Consider the following 26378-nt stretch of genomic DNA (forward strand, 5'->3'; position numbering starts at 1 on the left):
CTTAGAGAACATTTAACAGCTTAACTTCAGACACTTGTTTATTAAAATCTTAGTTTTGGCTCTCTTTCACATATTTCACTTACCCACATATCATAACTTACTCAGCACAGAATGCCTCTAATATCTTCATACCATTCTGTGTAACAGATCCCTATATTGCCTTTGCATCTAACATTACATATATAATCCTGTAAACGTCGTCACAGGAGGAGGGGGTAGGATTCAGGCACTATCATCCAGCATAAAAGGAAAGATAAAAAAACCTTGACACTTCTGAAGTGTTTTTTAATTATAATTTATTTTAATTAACATTTGCTATTTTACAAATGTTTTACTGTAAGCATATATTCTAAATGTTCTATGTTTAATCTAAGACTAAATTCTGTTTGACTTTTTTTTAATGTTCTACATCAGAGGCATCAGAGTCAGAGTCCTTGCAGATTTTAAAGATTGAAACTCTGCTGGGGCTCAGAGATACTAATATCCATTTCCCTGAGTTAGCAGCGATGGACTTGAACATACCTTCTTGTGATGGAACTTGCAGTATGTGTCATTTTTTGCATGTTTATTTTTAAGGCAGTTACAGTAAGAGAGATTCATTTTGGCACTCATGTTATCCTCATTTTTACCACAGTAGTAACACTTACTTGGAATTTCCAGCAAGAAACCCCCTCCAAGTTTTCAGGACTCTTATTTTCATACTTACCACATTACTTCTAAGTATTGCTGTACTAGATAAAGATTTGTGAGCCATTGTGTTTAGCAGCTCCCTTCCAAGTGAATTACACATCTCTTACCCACAATCATGCAGAAGCAAAAGCTCAGAAATAACAAATACACTGTGCAGTGGCATTTTTGCCAGCCACGGGCTTCTCAGAACTGTACAATTTCCCAAGTGATTGCACTGTCATTATAATAGGTAATCATTAGATTTATCTTTTATATAATTTGTAACATCTTATAGTATTATACGTGCATTTATGTAGCCTCATTACTGCCAGGAGTCCTCTTTAACTGAGATGATAAGTAAATAAAGTAGAAATTACACACCAACAGGAACCTGGAATATGGTGTTTTACTGTATGTCTGAGAGCTCCCTTTAGCAAAGCTAATCTGCACAGCAGTCACCATTATTTCTACCTCAGTGAGCACTTCCTAATTGCTGTGTTATTGCTTGTGAAGAAAATATATTATTGAAGTCCACAACTTATGACTTGTTGCACATCTATACATGGAAGGAAAAAATCTTCTCATTTCATCAGACCTAATAGGTTTTGAACAGGATGATCAGCTGAGCCTGTTTTTCTCTTGCGGATCTGTTCATTACCATTTCATAATGTCAGTGGCTCCTTCTAACAGTCAAGATGCATTCATAATTTATTCAGAAACCTGAAAACATTACTAAACCAAATCTACTTAATTCTCTATGAATCAGCTCAGACCTATTTTGGTAGCGATTTGTAATGAACAACAATTATAAGCCCAAAGGAATCAGTATTCCTTTTTAGCTGTTAATGTTTTATACCCAGTTATTGGTCCACTGCCAGATAATGATCCATGGAGCATTAGAACTGTATATTAATATTATCTTTACGAATGCAATAATACTCAGTGGAGGATAAAGTTTTGATGAACTCCTCTTGTGTGCAAGTTAAAGCTCTGCGTTGTTGGAGAAAAAGTCAGCATTAGCACTTTGTTCTGATGGGACTGCTAAGAATAGGGTGACCTTCAAAATTTGGCAATATAATCAAAATGGCAAACAGCAGCTACTGAAATTAACACAGAAAATAACTTCACGATTTTTTCATGTTCAGAATTACTAAGATGCCACAGATATGCAGAAAGCAGGTCTTACAAAAGGATTTTAGGAGACAACAGAATATTCTGCATTCTTCCAGTTAAAAGTAACAATGATGACACCTACCTCCTTCAGTGAGCAAGCCAACACACAAGAATTCCTGAAAAGATGATGAGCTTTCATTCACTCATGGCCAGATTGTACTATTTCTGTCTTGTTCTGAATACTGAGTATTACTTACTCTTACAGTATGTCTGGGGTAAGATATACGAATCATTTTAAGATATGCATCCCATAGATTCTACCTGGGTATAATACTGTGCATTTATCCTCAGAATAAATTGCCATTTTTAAGTGGTCTTAATACATAGCTAAGATGTGGCTGCATACAGAAAATGAAAATGCCAAACCCAACTCATGCAACCTATAGTGGCTTCTGCGCAAAATGAAGAGTTTTGGAAAGTGAGAAGAACGGCATCTAATAAACATTTCAGAGAGAACACTGACATGTTGATTATGTTAATAATGGCAGGGTTTTAGTACACTGAGAAACAGTTTACATTTAGATTATTGATGCTCCTTGCTAAAGACCTCACTACTCAGATTTGACTCCTGACTAGTGTATGTCATTCCCAAGTACCCTGCATCACAACACGCATGAAGCTGAGTGGATGTTTTTATTTGTTTCTATCATCAAGACCCCCGAGAACTGTGGAAACTAAGAAGTCATTCAAGAGTTGAGCTACCACTTAAAGCCCTGTTTGGTTTTTTTTCAAAATATGTGGCCTGTTTCTATTGTCACCTGGAATTAATATGCAATAGAGAGAACAGACCAATATATTTGTCAGCACTAGAGACAAGCCATAAAATGTCCACAGTCAAAAGCAGCTCAGATCAAGGACAAGGGTGCATCCTTTCCAAAGCACCAAAAGACCTAGAGGCCCTTTAATTGGATCTCTAAAACACCTGGGCATCTAATTGCCATTGTCTGTGACGACAGTTAGGATCCTGGGTGTTTTTAAAAACTCCACTAGGTGCCTCTACACCTTCAGGAGCTTAAATACCTTAAAAATTTTGCCATAAGGCCCTCAGCAGGTAGCTTCAACAGCCTCCCATGTTCTTTAGAAAAAGCAGAGAGAGATAAATAATGCTATGTTTTGATCAGAGCAGTTGCAAACATTCAGCGTGTTATGTATTCTTTTCCCTTTTACATGGAGAAGTTGATGACAGAGTCAGGTATTTCTTTGATGTAAAGCTGTTTATTTTCAAAAATATGTATGTCCTGTTCCCATGAACACAGTGGGGAAACAGCATTTGCTCAGTGTAGTATGCTGCTTTTTTCTAACCTATGCTGAAGGGTTGTTCCCTTCGAGCTTTCTTTCAGCATCATGTTAGAAGTATCTTCATTTTCCTGCCCATCCTCCCTCTGCCTCCGCCACACTGGCTCTGTTTGCTCTTTCCTGCATCCATAGCACTCAAATGTCCTCTTCCTCCTGCCCCACAAGGATGAATTTCCCAATTTTTTGGCCTTGTGCCTGGTCCACAATAAACTCCTTCCTGCACATAGCTCAGTTCCTGTATGGTCTAGCCTTAGCTTAGACTTTCAATGGTGTCTCAGCTGTCTTCCTACATAGCACTTTAATGGCTTCTTATGTTGATCCTAAATGAACGACAGCTCTTACACGTAGCAGCTTTCATCAACTCCCCACGTAATGTACTGAACAACAGGTAACCTAGGCCTCACATAAAACTATAGGTTGTGCTGCTTTTTAAAGATCTTATGATCTAAAAAGCTTTGGACCCAACACACTAAAGATTTCACTATTGGATTCACATTTCAAGGTATGTTTTAACAAAAAAACATCTCATTAAAAACTCACACGTTAGCATTTTAGATAATTTAGGACTTGCTGGAACAAATTTTACTCTGAATTACAACAACCAAGTTCCCTGCTACTTTAGTTCCTAACAATGACATTGTATCCTCATCTAAAGATATTCTGCAGCAGAAAAACAAATTGCTAGGAGAAAAAGTATCTGAACAAGGACACTCAAGTAAGAATATGGTGGGAAGGTGCAGCTCATTGCCCAGCTCTCCCTATAAACAGAGGGAGTATATAAATGAAAAGTACATACTCAGTCTGGAATGCATTTTGATCTATCTAAACATTAATAACACAAATAGAGGCATAGCCAAGTTTGTATTAGTGCTGCCAGTAGTACACGCAATGTAGCTAGTAACACAGACCATAGCAGTTTCTCTTAGAAGTGGGTTCACAGCCAGTCCAATCACAGACAGCTACAGTGAAAGTAACTGGAACCTCCTTCTTGCATTTCAAATTCTGCAATCAGTAAAAGCACCAGGCACTAAAAAAAGATAAATAAAACTCTCTTTTCTACCTGAGGCAAAAGCCAAAACTTGCTACTATAATACCCAAATGGAAATAATTAGTCCTTGGCTTTTCAAGTGGTAAAAGCAAATAGGTTCTTTTACGTGCAATTAAAACTATACCGCATACTGAATTCATTGCTATTGATAGTTGTAAGGATTTTCAGGCTGTAAGCGCAAGTTGCTAACAAAATACTGGTGATTACTACTCCACTCTAATATAGTATAAATAATGTCAGTAAAGATCATAAGGTTCCTTCATCCTTAGAAAGAACCTCAACAAGCAGAAAGCACCTTTCCTACGTACAGACTGCACTTGTTATGCCATTATGATACAATATCATAAAGCACCTTAAAAATATCCAGCATCTTTTTTAACAAGCTAACTTACTCCATGGAGAAAGATTAATTTTCATTTCCAAGGCATGTGAATATGACTGTTTTAAACAAGGGAACAGCACCTACACCACCTACCATAACTCTTCCTGCTTTGGAGTGTCCTTATCAAAAGTAACTCAGAAACCCCCCTGGCATTAATTGTTGTTATGCTTTTTTAAGGGCTGATCTGAACATCAGAGAGAAGCCTTTAAGTCTGAAGAAGCTTTTTGTTTGTTGATGTTTGGGCTCAGCATGACATCTACTTTTTTCTATGTCCTGCTTTTATTTTGAATGCAGGATAATAACCAAACTGTAGTTAGACCTGTATAATAAGTGAAAAATGCAAGGAGTTTAAACATCTTACCTCTCATTAGTGACATTCTAGCCAGCAAAACGAAAGGAATCACAAGCTGTAGTTAATTTTACTTCAGTTTAACCCTCCACTAGTTATCAAGTAATTTCATGAGGATATTTTCAAGAGGCAAGTCAAATAGACAACTTTACACGACGAAGACACATACAGCAGTAGGAGGTAACAAGGTTTATTCTTTCAAGTAGGCTTTTTTCCCCTCCCCTTTTGGAACCTGTCAGTAATTAAAACACTCATTGGCAATCTGGTGACAAGACACCTGAGCTTGATTTAATTATGATTGCTTTGGTTTTGAACCAAGAAGAACAGACTATATGGAGGTTCACATTGCCGTTTCTGTCATTCTTCCTGAGTATTTTGTCATGCAGGCAAGTAGTAGGAACAGAGAAGGAAAAAAACAGCTGACAGAAAAAGAACTGCCTTGAACAGGACATAAATATTTTGCAATGTCTGAAAAAAATGAAGATAAGAAAATTACTTGAAAATAATAATTTCATGGACAGAACTAACATATGCAAAGGCCCTGAAGACCAAACATTAAGGAAAAAGATTAAAATAAATGGTGATAGAGCAGTGTATCAAAACCAGTAAGGTCTGCAGCATGCTTGACACTGAATGAAAAGACAGAATTCGCTAGTGCTGGAAAAAAACAAAGAACAGGAGTCAATCACAGCCAAAATCCTTTCCCCAGTGATCAGCTACAATAAATTCAACAAGACACTGGGGAATTCCATCAAACAAAAATTGCGTATTTGCTGTATTCACACACAGTTTGGGGACCAAAAGGTAGCCACCATAAAGGAAACACAAGGGCAATTTTGCAAACAGTACAATGAAATTGTCTCCTCAGAATCAGCAGAATTCTTAAATAACACCAAAGAAAAACCCCCCCACAATGTTATATTAAGGCAGAAGAAAGATAAAAAATTCTCTCTCTCTCTCTAATTTGAGGTCATCCTTCCCACCCTTAATTCATAGTTCTAGTTTAATAATCAGAGCTCAAAAACAGGGGCGGGGGGGTGGAGGGGAGGGGAAGTGGTTATCTGAGACCTGGAAAGATTTCTATATAAAGAAGAACTAAAGTTTTGGGAAATACCTAATGATCAGATCTGGGGAGAAAGCAACTTTTCATTTCCAAAGTAACTTAGGCTTTGTCTATACTTCAGATGCAAAGACGTCTGATCCAATGGATAGATACTCTTACCTCAAAGGAGTGTGGCGTGGAGACTTTTCAGTGAGCTAAACCCAGACCCAGAAGTAAATACTGTATGGCAGTGCTGGTCCTGAGTTACTCTGTCCTAGTTTAAACCCAGGCTAGTGCACCTGCACAATACCACAGTGCTTTGCAAGAACATTGCAGGCCAGGAAATTCAGCAGAACGTCCACTGCAGCATCTATATGTTGCCACAGACACGTAATAGGTTATGTTCCATTGCTTTGTGATTAAATTTTAGCTCCTATGTGTCTAATGACACTGTTTACAAACGTGTGTGTTGAGACACAGACTGAATCCTAGAAAGAGTCTTCTGAAACATTCAGATTGGTCAGAACTTTTACTGATTTCTATGGATGAAAACCTCGCAGGCAAAGTTACCAGTTAAATACAAGACCCTTTACACAAACTCTTGGGCAATACCGGTCCAGCTAGAGCTGACTAGAAATGCAGTACTGACAATAAGGGAAGGGGAAATGCAAGGAGAGTAAACATATTGATGCAAATTTTACAAATATAGGAGTTACTGAGGAAAAGGAAAGGGGCAAAGGTTATATTTACAATAGAAACCACAGGAATGGTCATGTGGGTCAAGGGGTTAAATGCAGATACCTTGCAGCACGCACATGCAAATCAATTCCAAAACAGATTAAATGAGAAGTATAATCGGGAGGGGAGGAACCCTCTCATTCTACCATAAATGTCTCCCTATTTCACTGAAGCATAAACACAGAATAAAAAAGGGGGGTTCAGTGGAAAGATCATTATTAATCAGCCCTATGGACAGTACAGTATGTATAACCCCTGAAATTCATACAGGCACCTGCCTCCAGATTGGCTGCCTAAGGGACAATTTATCATAACTGAATGTAGGAGTGGGGGAGGACACAGTGGTCATTGCCTGCATTGGAATTTATGACGGAAAAGAAAGTTAATTAAGTTCTGTGGTCAGTGCTTAAGGGAAAAAATAGAAGAGCTCCCAAATGCAATTCCTTGCCGGAACTGATATTTTGGCAGAACTTGCTAATTACTATATTAAACTGTTAATTTGGCAAGAGTAAACTGATTTTTTTATAGTAAGTTTTCAGGGAAAAACACATAGAAACGAAACAGTTTTGTCATCTGGCCTTTTGTTGTCAAAAAGGAAAGTACACCTGGCATACTCTGTAGTTAGTAACATTGTTACAGCACAGCACATTAACTAAGTAGCAAAGTGTGAGTAATAACAGGGAGAGGAAAGTCAGAGGCTTCTGAACTCAGTGGGAAAGCAACTAGTTTAAGGAAAAATGCAAGGCAACTATATGTGCAACCACATTTAGCTAAATTAATGCAGCTACAAATCATAATGTAGGATAATTCAGTGCAAAACATCAAATGACTAACAGGGCCCTTATTGCTTTGCATAATATGACCTAGCATTTCTGGTTTTGGCAAACTCAATAAATAAATTTTATGTTGCATTCTTATATATTCTTACATATATATATTTATATAAAATCAAAGGGATAAATAATCCTTATTAAGAGCAGAAATCCTGAGGGCAAGACAAGACATCAAATACAATAATTTAGTCAACATCTGCTCCAGTCACATGACCTGGACTATCTGCATGATTCCCAGTTTTAAAGCCTTACATGTCTCCAGTTCTGAAGCCAACTCTAAGACACTTGATTAGACCTGGGCATTAAACTTAACGTGAAGATCTTCATTCACGCTCTCCAGATAATGCTACAGACCAGAGCTTTTGCTTGTGATAGACTATGTGCCAAAAGCAAGAAGCAGGAGTGTTTCTGGTTATTTTCCCATGCTATTTATCACCCCATTATTCATGTGCACTTCCCTTGTGGAGCTACATCTCCTTTGAAAAAGAAGCTAATCATAACCCCAAACCTACCACCATTATACCAATATTAAGAATTGGTATTCAGCCATGAATTAGTGCAAGGTGGGAAACAAAACTGAAAAGAAAATACAAGTAAAACTGCACACAAATTGTTATAAGAAAAATCTGTAAGCCAGTTCTGACTACTACATTCAAACAGAATAACCCAGTGGTCAATAACGTTTGAGAACAGAAAAGTCCTAGATGTCCTAGCATGTGAAACAGAGACATGAAATTCAGAGGGAGTTCTGTAAATTTATAGCAGACAGCTGAAAATGGAATCCACAACAGAGCTTCTTTGCTTCACAAACTTGCCCTCAAATGAAAAAAAATCCACTTCCAGGCCAGCCAGAATATCTTTAAAAACTACAACATGGCAACTTACTTAAGATAGCTCATTCAAGTAACAGAAATTGTTATACAGCTTCCCAAGATGGGCATCAGAAAAAGAGAGCCATTGCTCTATAAAAGGAGAGCAAACGTAGTTTTTCTTATATTTACTTGCCATGTTCGGGCAAAAACTCTTCATTGGACAATCACGATAGATTTCTTTCAACTTCATCAAAACATAAATTCAACCAAATAATTCTTGTTAACAGATCATCATAGGTGACTGTGAGTGATGTAAAAATATATCCCTTGAGCCTGGGGTGCAAAGGGAGAGGAGGAATGAATAGACTTCTGTTTCATTTTAACCCATAAATAAATTTTAAACTTGAAAAAAATAAGCCCACAATGTATAAGATAACAAATTGAATTAAAACTAAAGCAAACATTCAGTTATAGTGGGTTTAGTAAGGGAGAAATGATTTTTGTTTGTTTACTTTTTAAGCCTTTAATCCTTTTCAAATTAAGGCTTTTTCCATAAACAGCAAAATTCAGTGGGCAAGAACACTCGGTATCCTCAAGTATGCATATTTTTTTTACAGTGAAATATTTTGTAAAAAATAAAAGTCACTTCTACTTACTAGGATTTCAGGATGTATAATAGCATTATTAGTATAAAACTTCGCTAAATTACATAATTTAATGTGAATGATGAAGTGCAAATTACATGGAAAAGCTATATGCACATTTAGTGATAGGATTTGGCCCTCTGCTTCATTTTTCTTATCAGAAGCACAAAACCCAGAATCTGCTTCTTAATTTTAATGCACGTCCATGCCTTAAACTATGTTTTTTACTTGACTTTCAACAACTACAGTATATGAAACCAAAATACATTCCTCTTTATACATATTTTATAATTTGTTTCAAGTCGCATCTTAAAAGGTATTTAACTTTTTCTCCTGGATCCTGATTTTAGTTAATGGCAGTAGAGAAGTCACTGTCCTTGATCTAGAATTGTTTAGTAAGAAGGAGTCAGGGCTAGAGGCATATGAAAACATGTCAATCAGATGTAATTGCTCTCTAAAAGAAACCTTATCAAACTGAACAACAAGAACTAACACTGAACACATGGATTCACTGCAGCACCTAATCTACTAATGAGCTCAGCTTGTTATTTTCAGGCTTACTATTCAAAAAGTTCAACATAAGAAACATGGTGAAGGACAATATTGCTTAAACAGTTTTAAATAGTTTAGTTCTTATACTGGTGGAGCCAGTAACACCACTTGTAGTTAAGGTTGCTCAGCACTTGCCATGACACTTCCCTTGCTACTATGTCCAGCCTCAACTGCTTGGGCTGAAATTTTCTACAAAAATTGTCTTCCTCTAACTGATATTTTTAGGTTTTCTTTCATTAGCTTGATGGGTTTTGTTATTATTTTATCATCACAGGAGAACAAATGACATTAGTGAAAGAAGGAAAATAAAGGGAAATGTAGTTTTATCATAACATCATACCAGGTAGAGAAGACAAATTTTACCCTGAAGGTGACTGCTCACATTCTTGCCAATAGGTCTGCTCTTCTTCTCAGTATAGCATCATCAATAAATCTGGTCCATCCAGTCCTGTGCCCAAAAGTCCATGCAGGCAGGCACAATTCAGTTGCAGATGTCCACTGAGTCAACCCCTTTCCTTTCCATGTCACATGTACACCAACCTGTTTTTCCCCATGATTCACAAATCTTCGCATTTGTTTGCTGTCTACAAAATAATCTTTCTTCGTTAACAAAGCATATGCCTAGTTGTTTGTTGGCAACCTACTACTCTTTAACAGTTACCATCCCTAACTGCAAATGTTTATGTAGTTGATTTAAAGAAATGTTCCTGGTGCTGAAATCTGAGAGTATCAATTTGTATACCAAAATTAACATCTATTGAGATCAATAGAAAGGGATCTGTACACAAAACCCCTTGGTGCCAACATTCTAATGTCCACATCTGCTTCAGGTTGCAAACTGAATGCTTAGTAGTGCTGGAGAGTATTAGAGTCCTGGTGTAAGTCTTCTGCTTTATTTTCATTCAGTGAAATGTAATTTCTATGATCCATAGCAAAAACAAACACAAAAAGAAAAAGAAAGATGGCCTCATACTCCAGACAGATAAAGGACCGAGAACTTCATTCTGACTCCTGCTTTACCAAAGGATCTCAGAACTTCTTCTGTGGAGCTCAGACATAGATTCAATGAGTAAATAAATTTGGGAAACAACTACTAAAAAAGGAGATGGATGATTTAATGTGAAAGTAGCATTGTTAAGACATCAGGTACACAGACTGGAAATTAAAAGTTGTCTGAAATTTTTAGAATCTGGGTCTTGCTCACATCATAATATTAAATCAATTGGATCAGAGGTTCAGAAATACATTTTTCCTCAGGTGATCTCAGCAAAAACACGGGTAAAGAACGAGTGCTTCTCATTTGGCCATTTTAACCCATTTCAGTCAGTAAGGGTAGTGAAAATGCCTTTCATTTCTTCTGCTTTTTTCTTGGAAATTAGTTTAAAAGGTCCTAGGTTTAACAGAAGGTGATGGGGGAGCTTTTGTGACTTGCAATAGTCCTGGGTAGAAGAATGTCCTCTTAATTTGTTCTGGATTTCCTAGCTATAACAATCTGAGACTGCACTAACAGCCCAAGTGGCTAAAAAGAGTTTGCCCTTTGTGTTCTGAATGTCCAATCTGTAATTTCTGGAAGTGCTAGAAACTTTTACATCCGACTAAAATCACAAGGAACTGTACCAGAGAACATAAACATTATCACATACTCCACTAATCATCCTGAAAAATCAGGTCCTGAGAATCTTAGACAAAATAACTGGGTAAGCCTATAACAATAATTCTGTGGCTAAGTCCCCTGCCTTTGTAAAATGGACAAACAACCTCACTCTTCCAAAGCTATAATGAAAATTAATGTATAAATATTTGAGAAGCATTTTGCAATGATAGTGGTGAGCAGCGCAGACAAGCTTATGTGGAAGTGAAAATGTCTCTGATTATAGCACGATATGAGTATTTCCCAGATAATGTGAGTTAGGGCCACACATGAAACAACAAAGCTAAAATTCTGAACTCAGAGAACATAACCCATCTGTGCAGTGAATGAGGCAGTGGTCCTGTAGGAAAAAAACCAGCATGTGATCCAGTAATTAAAGACTGTTCATGAAACATAGCCACAAAGCAGGCAAATGCTTTTAAAGAAGCAACCTTAATGCTGGCATTTCCTGACTTTAAAGTTTCATTTTTAGCCTTAACATTTTCAAGATATTTTTTTTATGACACAAAATACAGACTCACTTCGAATAAGTTCATGCATATATTACAGTAGTATTTCCTAAAAATTCTTCAGCATTTACTGGGAAAGACTGCTCTTTCTCCTTCCATCCAACAAATTAGGTTTTAACAATTATACAGCTATAAGGACTGCTTTAAAGAATTAGGCAGTTCAGGCTTCTTGGTTTAAATTTTATGATGCAAGGAACAGACTGTTCTATGTTTGCAGAAAACAAAGGAAATGAGCAGAAAAAAAAAATGAGAAGGCTTTTCCCCTTTCCTGACAACAGACTTCTATTATGACCCGAAGACTCTCCAATATCCATCCCTAATCCCCTGTCATCCTCCTGTAAATGCTAAAAAGTGCTGCAATTTGCATCAGTTTGTGTGCTATACATTTTTATATGAATGCTAACTCACAGAGAGAAGTAGAGGTTCAGTTTGTAATCCCAGGCGAATGTGTAAAGGACAATCCAACTGAATACTGTACAAAGACATGGAGCACAAACTAGGGTGTCTCCTTGTGGAATCTAACTAGCATATGCAGTTGTTAAACAATGCAGCGTTAAGTCGGCTTGTGTGGTGAATCTACACAGATGCACAGACTTCAGTTTCTCAAAGGCTGACCATGCCAAGAAGCACCGATTCACCTTGCACAGGACAGCTTGTTTTCTCTCAGCTCCAGTTCACATTAGGCTTCTTTTCTAAATCTGAAAGGTACAGTTGGAATAGCAGTCGTGTCACAAACCTATGCAAAACAAGTTTGCCTCTCCTCATTTTCTTCAGTAATCAAGCCCTCTGAACCTTTCCATATCTTCTGAGATCTGGAGGCCTCTAACACTTTCTCTCTTCTCAACCTGTTCACAGAGAAACTATAGTTTTTCTATACCTGCTACACGCCTGTCAGCAGTTTGTTTTGAGAATCACCAGTCAGGTGAAAATCTCCATTAGCTGAGGAAAAGCATGTCTGAGCCTTAAACTAGCACTCATGCAAGTCAGTCGTCATGGGATCTCCATAAGAACCTTCCCATAGCCAACGGGCTACTACAAAACCATCAATCAAAACAGTCATTTCATCGATGTATTATTGTGCAGGGCACGCAACAAGCAGAAAGACAGAAGTCATTTAGATTTCCAACTACTTTAGTATCATTCCTAAGTCAAATCATCATTCTTTAGGGTACCTGATAATTTACAAAAGTTAGAAAACTAAATGTCCTTCCAGGCAGGTTATATCACGCAGTGGACAACTATGTGTTCTTGCACCTTCCTCTTAGGCATATGCTTCTGGCTGGATTCATAGACAGAATACTAGAAATCATACTGGGTAATATTATTAACTGCCCCTAAATACCTTTGGAAATAGGAATCTAGGGAGCTGGTTCCATAATTTAAACACAGACATCCACTTCAGTGTTGTAGGCCCTGAACGGGGCCAATCATAAGTATTTAGAAAACGTTAATAAAATTAGTCTTTTGAGTGTACTGTAGAATAAACTGATAATCAAGCCAGGAAGCACATGATTCAGCATTCAGGCAGACAGGAAGCACATGATTCAGCATTCAGGCAGAGATCAGAGATTTCTCTGCTGTACTAGTGTTGTTCCATCCCATTTGAGTCCAGGACCAGTGTAAGAAAGCTTGAAGATGAATACGACCCTGGTTCAGTGCAGTTATACAAACACTCACTTACACCAGAAGAGACACACAGGAAGATAACTTGAAGGCTGAAGCAAGGTAGGTTTGATTTTTCACGTACAAAAGAAAGCTGGGGGGCTGAAATTAGAATTTATTTAATGTCTAACTTACTCCCAAGATTCAGATCTGTCACGTCTCCCGCAGTATATCTTTCATCTCCCACTTCATGAACCTGCATGCGGAGTACAGTTGGTCAGCAGATCCAAGAGTCCCCAAGCCTGTACATGTGGCACCACAGGATGGGAGAAATGCTGAAGCACTGTGTAGCCCTGGAAAGGATCTGCCCTCTGCAGGCAACTTCACAGTAAAACGTGCCTCGTTGTCCAGACTTGCCCGAGCAGCAGCCCAGTGTCTAGTAGATCTCAGCAAAAACATCAAGAGTCAACTTTCAGAATTTGAGAACATAATCATTTTTAGAGACCAGCAGATCTTTGAGACCACACCGTAGAATTCATACACTCCTTTACTACCATTTTGCTCCTAAAGAAGCAAATCTATAGATTTGCTATTTCTATGGGGTCACAAAAAAACATAAAAGGTTATTACACAGTTCTGACACATTTCAGATGATAACTTTATACAAGCAACAGATGTGATTTAATAGAAGCCAACTGCCTGTTTTTCCACACAGGAATCAGAGGTTTGGAAAATATCTTCATAGAAAGAGGAGGCGGAGGTGGGGAAGCCAACAAATCTTCTGTTATGTGACTGCTGTAAAATACACTATCATTGAAATACATTTAACTAGTCGTTTTCCGTTTTGGGAATTCACAGTGACTGAGTTCCAGTTCATTACTTTGAGGGCTATGGTGCTATTGTCAAGGCCTCAAAACCAGTAAAATGGCCTAACCCCCAGGTTAGAGAGGCTACAATAGCAGAAAGGCAATTATACTGTAGGAAAAATGTTGTCCACTAATCAGCTAGCAATCAATTACTAAGAAGAGAAGATAACCCTATCCCCACTCAAGCTCTTCAGTATTAATAGTTCCATCATGTAATTACTTTAGGCATGGGCAGGTGCATGAAAGGACAGACTCTATAGTACACTGCATCTAAGATTAATGAGTTCTGTCAATTTGCCCAGCAGACATCTGATTCTTCAGCTTTATGTAGCCAGTAGTTTTACACATGCCTCAGGGCTTTCTTGCTGAAAAAAATCAACTACTAATTTAAATACATCCCAAAACCTTACATGTTAAAAAAATCCCTAATTATGCAAGACTGCACCAAAAAGATTTCTAATATGAATAGTAATACGGCATGTTTTCCTATTTCAGTTATTCTTTATTTTAGTCAGGGTAACGAGTGAAACACAAGATGCTACAAGCATATAATACCTCCTAGAAAAACTGACAGCACACAATCCTGCAGTCACAACATCCTGAATTTCACTCACACAATCAATCCCAATAAGTAAAAGAAAAAGGAGAAAAAAAAAAAAAAGAAATGTTTCAGTAAATAAGTCATTGCTCAGAAACCAAGACAAAGCAAATACAGAAGCACTTTGCTGCAAAGTTAGCAAACATGCTGAACGAGCACAGCTGCCAAAAGCAGAATCATTCTCTGTGACAAGCTACAGCCTACAGAGTTAAGTCAGGGATACGTAGGCCTACACGTAAAGAAAGAAAGGGCTTAAAATAGAGTTTCTATCTGGAAAGTGGTTTCTTTTACTTTAAAGTTACATCTGCTGTAATCAGCAGCAAAAGCCAGTTTTTAAAAAGAGGGAGTTATTGAATGAAATGTGACCGATTTTTAGAAACATCTTCCCCATTTGGAAGGTGCACCAACAACTCCCATCTCCAGAAAAAATATGATCTATTCAGGATTTTAAGGGACCTTCACTCTTACTAAAACCCTGTTTCAAGAAGGTGTTTAAACACTTCATTAAATCCTTCAAAAATAATCTGAGATATTTAAAGTCATTCCGCTACTTAAACACGCAGACAGTCTCTCAGATATCCTCAGGCATCCCTGAAAGTTCAGGCTCTTAAACACCTTTGAAAATCTGGCTCAAAGTACTTGGCTGTACATATACATAGCCCTGATGAAATAGCACACTTATCTCCATTTGTATTTCTGAGTGCAATCCTTCAATAACAACAACAAAATTTAAAAAGAGGTTGGACTCCAAATCAGAAATTCCAAGTACTACAGCCAAGGAGGTTACCACTCATCAGCCAGATTTCATTAACTGATCATATGCAAGGTCCAAGTCCCTCAATGGCAAAAACGTAAACTACTAAAAGCCACAGGAAACACGATGAAGGTAATAAGCTTTTTTTGCTCCTACTGACTATGGCTGAATTTGATCCTAAAACACCAGTACAGCTTCTGAAGCATCAAAGTATCAAACTCACTGGCCTGGAAACAATGATTATTTTTTTTTTTTTTAAATCTTTTAAAGTATGTCTTACAAAAATTTAAGCCCCTAGATATGGGCCTAAGCCAAAAACACAAAAAAATTGTTCTCAAAGCTTTTCTGTGACAGGTACAAGAACTGACCTATTTATTTCTCACCAAAGTCAATGTCATTCTAACTGTTCCTTTTCTGTCACTTCTCTTTGGTTATGGAAAACAGCTAACAGTATCTATTTTTTTACCTTCCATTTAATGTCGCAACTGACCACCCATGAAATCTTTCTCAAGACCACATTTATTGGATATTAGATTCTGCTAATTAATTCTCTGGATTAATTTCTTCTGAAGTAATGTTATCAATTGTTTCCAGTAAAGAAAAAACAGGCCAGCAGTAACTTGATTTTCACATAAATGGATTAAACCTACACAAACGCAGTGGCTGAAGATATCATTGATCCACGTTCATTGGCTGCTGCTGCTGTTTGAATTGTTATTTGATATGGTAAAGGACAACAGTGGAAAACGGTGTTGATCCGAAGCAACTGTTTCTAAGAAGATACCAGCAACTCTCTCACAATACATAACTTACAAAATGTATTCTATGCATTGAAAAGCACTAATCCCTAAAATTATAACTATTTCTGAAACTCATAGTTTATGGTTTGATCCTGAAAGGTGCTTAAGTTCACAGAAGACATTTGAATTGAAGCCACTCAGTATGCAATAAAAATGTGTGGGAATTACCAGGAGGAGGAACTATTCTACAAATTGAAAAGAGGCAAAAAATATCAGGTGTCCTTGAAACTATGAACTGGGTATTATCAGTTAATGATTTAACATAGAAATGCAAAGACTGCTGTACTAGTCAGCATTAAATATGTTAAATAGAGACCTTCAAAGACATAATGAAGACTTAGGAACACCTCTCTTTCTGAAAGCTACTGGGAAATTGTCACTAAACTTTTTATTTTTTCTATATCTGAAAAAATCCTCTCTTCAATTTATTGTAATGATACTCTTCGAAATACTGGTTTGGCATGTTGTATTCATTATGCACTGCATGTTGTATGGTGACATAAGACCCAGATCTCCACTTTTGAACATATTCTTCCTTGATGCTGTTCAGTTTTGACCACAAAACAAAGTTGAATAGTTTAAGGGTTGCTTCAATTCATGTCAGCTGACAAGAGGTTCAAAGGGTATCAGAAAGGCTAATCCTTTCAACTTCCAATGTCGGAAATGGACTAGGCATGAAGAAGAACTGACCTTTCTATTTAGATTCTGCTCTGGTGCTCTCTCTTTACTAGCATGACACATCACTGACAGAGTAGGCACTTTTTAGCATGAAGGTACAGGAAATTAAAGTTCAAGAAAAGAAAGAATGAACAGTGAATGGAAAATAAATCTCCAAAAGTTATTGAAGATACTACTGAACCCAGACAAACAGGATTTCATGTCATTGAATTTTATGTTTGATAGCAGGGATTCCTAAATTTACTTCAGTCAGCTACTATCACGAGCAGCACTACGTAAGGATCAAATAAACTGCTACCACTTCTCTCATCATACCTCAAAACCTTCTGCTGCGTAACCTCACTCCCTCTAACATAGGATACCAACATATGCTGTTAGCTAACTCCACAGATTAAGGTCTCAGACACAACCACTACCTAAGCTTTCCTTACCAGTCCTGACCACACAACTTCATTCCAATTATATAGGTCTCATTTCTTGGCAGGTTACTGCAGGTATTGTGAATGCACCAGCACATGCATAGCACATAAGCAGCTGGGCTACAGCTTTCTATGTCAACAAGGTGTTGTACAGCTGTACGACTGGGAGGCAGTTCCCACATCACCTGTACTACACACTCTGCAATGTGGTTAAGTATTTCTACAGATCTACCTTGGACACTCAGAGAAAAAAATCTCATTTATTTTGCACGTCTCATTCCCACTGGCTTCTAGAGACAAACTGGATTCATTACACAGCATTTCTGTCACATCAGAAAGCAACCCTTAACTCTGCTTTAAAGGATTCAGGTGGCCTTAGCTGGCCTGCCTCTGCAAAACTCTTGCATCTATCTTGAAAAATTTTGCTCCATCTTTGTGGATGGTTTTACCAACATATCTAACATCAAAATTCCTTGCCTCTGCATCTCGTACAGACTCTAGGCAATACAAAACAACCTTTCTTTGTTTTTTTCATTTACAATTTTAGTAGAAACACATTTTTCCACTGCAGAATCTTCTGAAGCTGCAGAGAATGGCAATTTTTGTATTTTTTTAATTCAGTATAAATTCAGATAAATCCTTACTGTTCTATTGATAATCATGTACTACATAATATTTTCATACCCATAATATTTATAGCCAGAGGGGTCTTCACAGACTGTATCTTTCATTCTTAGTAAATCATTAAGAAAACATTATGATACAAAGAGGAATCTTCCTGGACATTGTGAGCATTCGCATTTCTTGTTTATTAAAACCGCTTAAGCTGCTTAAGTTGCCTGTGTTTACGAAAGGGTTATCACTGTAGGAAACTTGCAATATAAGTTAAAGTATGTCATGGTAATAACAAAAAAAAAAGCCTGAAGAAGTTTCTAACTGTTTCAGTTCCTGCTCAGCAGAATATCACCAACTGGTTAATATGCTCAGTTCATTTGATTAATTAGCTTCATAAAATTAGTGCAAATTATCCTTTTATCTCTGCGGTATTAGCAGCTTTCTGTTTTGAACATGTACTCTGCCTGTAAAAATAGCGATGGCTTATTCAATAGTTCTGCTCCTCACATAAAAATTTTTATCTCCAGAATCATATCTATTAACTTTAGTGACCAAAATAAATAAATAACCACTAAAGTAATATTTTTACTCATGTTAGCATTGCAGAGACAGTAGCAAAAGGAAAGCAAGACGGATTCAACACATGCATTGTGAAGAATCAGTTTTATAACACAAATGCAAAACCAAATTCAAATCATTCCTGTATTCTACTTACAAAAGATAAGGAGCTTACCCAGCTACAACTGAAAGCAGAGTTAGACTTACTGAAACTTTTATTAGTGGTAATTATGCTTGAGCTAGAAAGAATCTGATGCTGAAATTTAGAGACCAGTTGAGTTTGCCGAAGAAGCAGTTCAGAAATTCATCTTTGACATGTCACCTCTGCAAATGTAATAGGGAATCACCGAGAGAAACAAACAAAAAATCTGATCCTATTTTAGCACTACATTTTTCACAGTACTATTGAAGAACGCAGCAAAGACTGAAACATTATGAAAAAAGAAACAATCTACTCTTGCTGTGCATACTTACTCACTTATCATGTTATCAGCCAACTTCCTTCATGCAAACAGCAGTGAGCTGAATTGTTGAAGCAGCATAGTGATGTTTTAGTCCATGCTTCTCCTGTTTGTCCCACTATGACCGAAATATTCACAGACCTATTTTACTGTGCTTCACTTTTCTCTTTAAAACCTGCCAGCACTGCAACCTCCACAGAGTACAACTTGCCCTTAATGGTCATGCAGGACAAGAATGGAAAATCATTTCTGATCAGCTTTTTCTATCCTTTCATGGCCACCAAAAATCCCCAAACACCTTGTCTAACTTGTCAGGTGACAGAATAACCCAGACTTTCTTTTCATCATCCATTTTTACTCAATACAGCTGTATGTAAAATATGAAAGACGACAAATTTCACATTTTGAGGTGAGGTAGGGAGCTATCCTTTTTAAAAAACACTGTTATCTTCACTTGCACAACAGGGGAAAAGCAGTCAGAGTTTCTGATCCTTTCAGATCGGAAACAAAGGGATTTGAAGGATATTTCTTAAGACCGTATGTTACAATTTGTTCTTAAAATTACCTTTTTTCATGAAGTTACCTATAGGGTGTACCAGACTTACCTTCTGTTAGCACGGAGCACTCACAGTAGTGGAAACTGATCTACCTAATTCCTATCAGATATAACTAATTTCTAATAAAATGCCTGTTTGCAGCAGGGCTGCTTTGACAGTTAGGATCAGATGTTAACATCACATGAATAGAGATCTGAACCAGAATATTTTCAGTAACACCTCTTCACTTTGGTGTACAGGTTTGCTGAATTCCAAATTCAGTGTGCATATTTCTTGTCTCATCAAACCTGAAAGAAGCAGATGTGAACCTGAGAAGTTTAGAACTACTTTGCCTGTGTTAATCATTTTGTTTTAAGTTTTAATGTGCCTACTTTTGTCAGACAAGCGTATTTTATAAACAAAGTTACACATGGAATTGGAACTCTACCATAAATTTACCGTTTCATCACCATCATTACTATTATTATTTTTTTTCTCTGTACCCTAGAAACTGAATGACCTCTATATGGTAACCATATTGGACAAGTTTTCCTGATTGGATTTGCTGGTTTGTGGTGGTTTGTTTGGGTTTTTTTAATTACTAATCACTTCTTCCAGAAGTGCTCTTGAAAGGAACTATATACCACTGGAAGATCAAATTGATGTAAGTCTAAATAATAATCTGAGACAAAACGAGTAGGATAAGGACAAGAAAGGAGGGGGGAAGATCTTAAATATAAATCCTAAGCTTCCTCTACAAATCCAATTGAATCATAGGAAAACCTGAGTTGGAAAAGAGCTCAGGAGGTCTCTAACCCAAAGTCCAGCTCAAAGCAAGGCCACCTCTGAAGTCAGATCAAGTTAAACAGGGCTTCATCTAACTTGGTGTTTAAAACTTCCATGGCTGGAGAGTGCACAGCCTTTCTCCATACTCTATTCTAATATCTGACTGTCCTCAAAAGAAAACCGTTTTCCCTTACATCCAGTCAGAACCTCTTTTATTTATTTTTCAATTTATGCCTGTTGTCTCTCCCCCTCTCACCATGCACCACTGTGTCAACAGCCTGGCTCATCTTGCTAGCCGTCTGCTGAACCTGTCCCTGCTTATCAATGTCCTTCCTGTATTAGGGGGCACAAAAACTGGACCTGGTATTCCTGATGTGGTCCTCGTGGCCTGTAGTGTTAAACACAGATCAATTCTAGTGATTCTCTGGAGTGACTCCCTCACCTCCACTGGCATGTCTGTTCTAGTCTCTAAAGTAGCTGAAAAACTCATAACAACAGCTCTTATTCACAGGTCTGCAGAAGAGGTGTTACAGACAGGTGCTCTGCCTGTAAAAATAAGCCTTTCAAAGGATGGCAGAGGGCTTTGTCACCATAAATACATCTTAAAGATACTTTTTTTTTTTTTGTCTCAATTCCTTGAGGAAAAGGAGCAGGCTCCACAAACACCCACTGCAGCTGCAGAAGGGCTTGCTCCTCCATACTGCCTTTTTTTGCAGTTACATGTTATATTATTACAGAACTGGGTTTTTTTCTTTCTTTTCCTTCTTCTCCAACACCTCCCTGCTTCCTTCAGTTACTGTAGATCATGATTTTATATTCAAAGAAAACTCTTAACACTAATCACTCAGAGAGATTTACCAAGGCACCCGGGGGGCTCAGATTCCCAAGTTCCATTGAATTTTAAAGGGAATTTGGTACCAAACTCCTTCAGGTTCTCTTAAGAAATGACATTCTTAAATTAATATTGTGCAACTGGAAGTATTTGCTCTGAGTATTAAAAAACCCTTTCCTGTTCTGCTAGTTTAATTTTCTAAACATTTCTTCTCACAGACTGACTCAATAGCCACATCAGGTTAAATCTAAGCAGAGTAAGAATAAGCTTCTCATTCAGTCACACCAGTACACTCCTGCTTGATTGGAATGGATATCGTACATAATATGTCCCTGCAGATGTTTTCTCCAGTGGGGCACATTGAATTTCATTTAAATGCCAAGGCTCAAAATCTAAAACAATGTGACTTTAACAAAAAATCTGATGAGGAATTTGATGAGAAAATGGCAAGAATTCCTGTGGCATTTGGGTAACAATTTCAAGCCTTCGTTTTAATAGAATAAACAGGATCATATTTCATTCAAATCTGGCAATGAGATGAGCTTTGGGTATTACATTGATATAAACCAATAAAGAATTTGCAAATTTGAAGCACTAATTAACAGACACAATATTAAATGAAAAAAGTTTGCTCGAGGGGCAAATATATTTTGAAGACTTTAAACTTTTATTAAAAGACAATTTTGAATAGCTTCTTCTGCATTTGACTATTTTGTTAGTTTCAAAGAGGGGAAGTCTTGTGTTTTTAAACTAGCATGTTTAATATTGTTGGAATATAAATGAATAAAATAACAGTTTCGCTTCTTCCTTTCTGAAATAATAACTCAATGTCATGTCACTTGAAAAAGAGCTCATAAGTTGAACCCACACAGCCAAGAGCTATGTAAGAGGATGTTAGTATTTCATTATCTACATTGAAGTCCAATGCTATTTCTTTTAAATTATATTTTTTAAGTGTTACAGTGCTGAATCAAAAAGCACTCATATTTAGAACATGACTGCACTATTGAAAGAGTACTAATAAAAATATATAACAAAAAAAAAACAAAACTGGGGACTTTTGGTTTACCAGTCACATATGTACCATAGTAAGAGGATTTTCTCTACCTAATTGCAATGCTGCACATAGTAGCTTTCGTGATACTACAATATCTAAGACTTATGTATCTAAAGACTCATACTTCAGAAAATGGGAATGTCAGCTAGAATATTAAGGAATGAAATCTATGAGACTGACCTTCACATTGGATATTAGGGACTGTTTTTTGGAACAAGTGGTTATTTCATCCTAAGCATAATACCATCAAAATCTGCTGATGATAAAGTCACCTGCTCTGACAACTCAGCAGCTGTGCTGCACTTAAAAGTTATCACATATTTAATTCATTAGCAAACCCACTATCTTCTTGTTTTAAGAAATCAAGGGGTTTTTTAGTTCTAAATGTAAGGTACCCTTTCCTCTTTTACACTCTATATGATTATTGTGTGCTTGTATCTAATCCTACAATGGCAGGTCCATGCTCCCTTGTACCTTATCTTAGGTGATGCATCCATTTCTTCTAACCACTTTCATTTTTCTCATCTTAATACAGTTGATTGTGGTACCTTTTCCCCCCATTTTTATTTAAAGGAAAATTATGAGGTAAGTGTTTAGAAAGGTAATTGATCTGTAGTTCAGAGATAAAGGCCTGATCTTTCCTTCTGATACTGAATGTGCATCAAAGTCAAGTAGTTGAAGCACTTCACATGCACTGCTTAATGAAAACTTGTAGAAAATGGAATATAAAAAAAAGCCATTAGCCATAAAAATAAATGACAGGGAGTTCTGCAACCTATTCAATGAAGATTTGTGTATCACATGGATTCAAAATTTACACAATTTACACACAGACATGCAATATTGCATGAGTTTTATGAACACCTGATTCACAAAATCCCACATGTAGGCTGTGTAATCTGTATGCCTGTAATTCTGCACCTGAAAAATGCCCAGAATAATTTGGGGCAGGATCCAAAATGAGGAAGCCTTTACATTTTTACACAGCAGACATAGATAGAAAGCCCACACAAAAACATACGCAAAGTTTGGAGGCAGAATGAAATCTCTTTCTTCCTCTCTACACTAATGCATATCTCAGAATTACAGGACATACCCCCACACTAGGCTGGTAGTCGATGTGTGAGAATTTACAATCTGGGCATCCATGCTTCCTCATGCTTCTATTCCAACTTTATAGATAGACTGTTCAAAAAACAAAGGCGAACCATACCAAAGGCATAAAGGCACTAACTGTGAATAGGAATACACATCCTCCATGGCAGAAGTCAGAGCAGAAGCCTGGGTCAACACAGATACTGTCTGGATGGGAGAAGTAAAAGAGGGTCTCTGTCCAATGTGTCATACTGAGTGTGATCACACATGCTACAAAACATGTGGAGAGCAGGACAGTGCCCATAACCCTCTTCCTAAAACCATGCCCACATAAGCCCACCCCAACAAAATCAGTGGTATTCCACTGTTAACATACATTATTTATTTTCTTAGAAAGAATGTGACATAAACAAATGCTTCAGAAGCAGACTGAAACATAAAGGCTGTTGGGCTTGCCTCCTGTGCAGCTCTTCCACAATAACTATGAGCTATCAGAGAAATTACCTAATCACAAACCGAGGGAAGAAGTTTTAGGTATAGAGAGCAATTACAATATGGACAAGTAAACAAATGGATGCAGTAAGCTAGAGTGGGATATTGCAGCACTACAGCTTCTTTGTGCTAATTCACCCATTGTTGCCACATTACTAAGGAGTACATTATCTTACATGTACTGTGAGTTAAGAGAAATCAAGCCTACAGTTTCCACTGTGGTGCTGGTTTTGCTTTACGGAGACAGTTACTTATTTGCCCATCCATCTCATTACAGAATTAAATAACAGATCATTTCTGTATGAAAAGAAAATTCTGTATTAAAAGCTATCTACTTCATATCCTTCTATAGTCCCCACTCCAATTTTCCAAGGAAATTTATCATAGCTTGAATATTTAAGATCTATGAGTGGAAGTATATATGAATAAACACATTTGCACCTGTAGCTGCCACATTGTAAGACACTTCTCAGTAACTAATGGACGGAACTAAGTACACTTACTGAATCTACAATGCAATACTGCATCACTTAAAATACTACACGAATGAGTGAAGTAACATGAACTGGAAGAAACAATTCAGCCTGCACACTGAGGGGCTCTAAAGGCCACAGGAGTAGATGGAATACAGCTAGCGGCATTGTGACCATGAAAGCCAGTAAGATGTTCTGCTATGCTGAGGAAGGAAGAGGGAACAATAGTTAAAATACTAGCTCATTATCCAGATCATCCCTTTATTACCCAAGGAAACAGTAAACTGAGATAGCTCAGATAAAGCAAAATCACAGACATTAGAAATGGAAAATGAAGTTTTAATGAGTATGAGAAAAGCTAGCAACACTGAGGTACAGAGATCCCAAATCAAACCAAGCAAAACTACACAATGCAGAACTGTGTAAACTCAGCTATAGTGTATCCAGGCACCAGTTCAAGCAGAGCACTCATGGTTAAAGTAAAAACTTTAATAATACAGCTGGAGGACTTAATTCTAGAATATAACACTGATCACAAAGCTGAATCCTTAACAGTGACTGCAACTTTTAAAATCCCACTTCATTAACAAAAAAACAAAAAAAGGAACTCCAGCACAGCAGAGAAAAACGTGTATTTTTGAAGCACTTTCCAACAAATATATCTGTAAATATTAGGTCTTTCCAAATTATAGATGCAATAAATAAGAGTGGATGACACTTCCTCTACACTACATCCACATTTTTATACTAAGTACTCCTAGGTACCCTTCCACATAATACACAGCCTGAACTATACCAGCAAAAAATTAAAAAGGCAGAAGTTTTAAAACCACAAAACAATATTTTACAGGTAAATAAACAAACACTTAATGGAACTTACTGCTGCCTGTAATCAGCAAGGCTGAGAGTCTGCCAAGCCTAAAAAACCAAATGCAATATTTATGCAGAGAAGGATAACTTCCACAACTACGATAAGGTCTAGATCCCGCAAAGACACACCTACTTTGCAATGTCAATAAGAATGTGAACATTTTATGAGGGTACAGAAGTGTCTGCAAGATTCAAGTCTCAAATAAGATAAGATGTACCAATACTGTCAATTCTCATGCACTTTTCTGGATTAAGGGAGGGCTGTTACCTAAACAAAGTTCTACAAGTTCACGCTTTTCACTTTGATTACAATACCTTTAGCCTGTTCTAAAAACAGCCCAACCATCAAACAGATGAGCCATAAGTATACCATAAAGGGCCATGAAGCCTCAATCTCAGCAATTCTCCAGAGACATGTCTTAGCTGAACAAAACACACCGCTTTAAATCTGGCGGAATTTACTGAAAGCTACTTAAACCAGCACTGCTGAAATCGACCAGTCAGCCCAAGAAGCAGCTGTATTTGTCAGCTAGTCACCCTTCTCTGCTTTACATCCAAGCTAATAAAAGTATCTAAATGCTTATATTAGAAGTGTTTAGTATTTCTGAACATGATATCCTAAATTGGAACAGTCCCAAGAAAGCCACAGAGAAAAGGACAAATGTCATCGTGTATTTTTGCAAACACTTCAGGCTGCTGAAACATTTATGATTCTTGAGTAGCTATTGGAATCTGGCAAAACAAGGGTGCTATGCATAATTCTCCTTTAAACACACAGCTTCAGCAAAACACTATTCTAATTTACTCCCCCAAAGAAGCTTACTTTGAACAGGAAGGTTTTGCTGTAAAAGAATAATTTATTACATAGTAATTCATACTTTCTTAAAATTCTTCATTTCTGAGATGCTGGCAGAGAGTTTTAAGAAATACATCTAAGAAAGCAATTCAGTTGCATGGCAGATGACCATCTTCAATAGCAGTTAGGTTCTTTTCAATAGTTATTGCAATAAGAAAAGCACACTACTGGAATCATCTCATTCTAAACAGCACAAGCATGTACAGCTTCCCACATGCAGGCAGCAGGATTTGCACAAGGAGACAAAAGAATAGGCAAGTGTTCAATGAATTTTGGAGATTAAGAAAATTGTGCTTATTTTAAATATTCAAAAGCAGCAGATGAGAACCAGG

The 26378-nt window shown here is 37.2% G+C and overlaps 1 long non-coding RNA gene across 6 annotated transcripts in view; it reads right to left on the reverse strand.

The window, feature by feature from the left end:
* Positions 1-26378, reverse strand: part of LOC119155250 — a 435215-nt gene that overhangs the window by 404080 nt on the left and 4757 nt on the right. The gene's annotated exons all lie outside the window — the stretch shown is intronic.

The sequence above is a fragment of the Falco rusticolus genome, chromosome 11 (assembly GCF_015220075.1).
Source record: "Falco rusticolus isolate bFalRus1 chromosome 11, bFalRus1.pri, whole genome shotgun sequence".
NCBI lineage: Eukaryota > Metazoa > Chordata > Aves > Falconiformes > Falconidae > Falco > Falco rusticolus.